This window comes from Scleropages formosus, chromosome 6 (genome assembly GCF_900964775.1).
Source record: "Scleropages formosus chromosome 6, fSclFor1.1, whole genome shotgun sequence".
NCBI lineage: Eukaryota > Metazoa > Chordata > Actinopteri > Osteoglossiformes > Osteoglossidae > Scleropages > Scleropages formosus.
Window position 1 is genome coordinate 8,598,314 of NC_041811.1, and position 1,534 is coordinate 8,599,847.

Below are 1,534 nucleotides of genomic sequence, written 5' to 3' on the forward strand. Positions count from 1 at the left end.
AGTGACTTTCCTCCCCCCCGCTACAGACGGGAGGCGCTGTGCCTGTGCTTCTCAAGATAACATTTTAAGAACCCCGCAGAATTCGACTTCCACCCCCGACCGTGCTTTTGCAACAAACAGTCCACGCGGCACTAAATTCCACTCCACCAAGCAATTTTTCAGGCACAGGAAATGCCGCCGCACATGTCGGGGGGGGAGAAAAAGGTGCAATGGGTTTTTTTTTTTTTTTTTTTTTACCCCAGGGTAAATACATGAAAAAGAAAGGTGGCTGTTTCCCCTCATTGTTTTGTCATTTCAGCATCACTGGTAGCCAAAAAAATCCCATAATCTGCAGTATGTAAAAGTGTCTGAATATGTAAATGCATATATGTGTGATAAAATCAAATTAACTACACAATGTGCAAGAAAAATCACATGTACTGGTAGGTAAGGCACAAGCAAGAGTATTTTTTTACTTCTTTCATCAGTAAACACCCAGATTATTTCAATTGAGATTTCTCTCGTTGCAATGCATTATGGGGTGTTGACAGACAGACACATTGCATCTGATTAAATCAATTTTGTGGTTCTGGCTTTCCAGGAAATATATATTTGTGGGGTTCGATCCCAGCCTGGGGATGCAGCGAGGCCACTGTAAACATGTGAGCAAACAGAGGACATCTTAAAGCTGCCCACGTGAAAGGACACACATGAAACGTCAACCGCGAGCAGTCGACACGCTGCTCTGAATAGCCATGCCCGTGTAGCAGCTGCACATGAAGCCTGCGTGGAGAGTTGCTGAGCTGGAGAGCACATGCATAAGCACACACCTGTGACCAGGTGACCAGAAAGACAAAGCAACTGGAAAAAGTCAAGGATACTCACTGAAGAAAATGGAATGCCCACCCATTGGGCAGCTAATGAAACCTAGCACGAAACACCTCATCATGCATCGCTGCTGGGCCCAAGTGCTGGTGCTGCGTTCTTTACTGAATGACACACTGACGAGAAGCTGGTACCAACTACGTGGGCACTAACACTACACAGGGCATCACTGGACATGCTTGCACATCATAAATAAGCCGGCCTACAAAAAGCTACAAAACACACCCGCCCGTACACACACCCGTGGCGACACACTTCAGTCGTTTCTCCCGTCACATTCCAACCTTCATTCTTGATCAAATAGCACCCAAAAAATCATTTGTTCTCATCTTCGAGCCAACATTCATACCGCTTAATAGCAAGGGTGATGTTTTGCTGGGTACGAGACCACACAGGAAAAAGGGAGGTCAGTTAATGACTAAATCCTGAGTTATAAAAAATAGTTGATAAGAAACACCATGACAATAAGATAAAAATAAAGGTGTGTCATGTACACAGTATTTCTATGACTACAGGTATGCTATATGGTCATGTTATACAGTATATTCATATGTATATCCATTGTATATACATATATGTACACGGGTGTATATACGATATTAATATATACACAAATATATCAACAGATATTTTCTTCTTCTGGAAAAGTACGAATAAAAGCAAAGCCCGT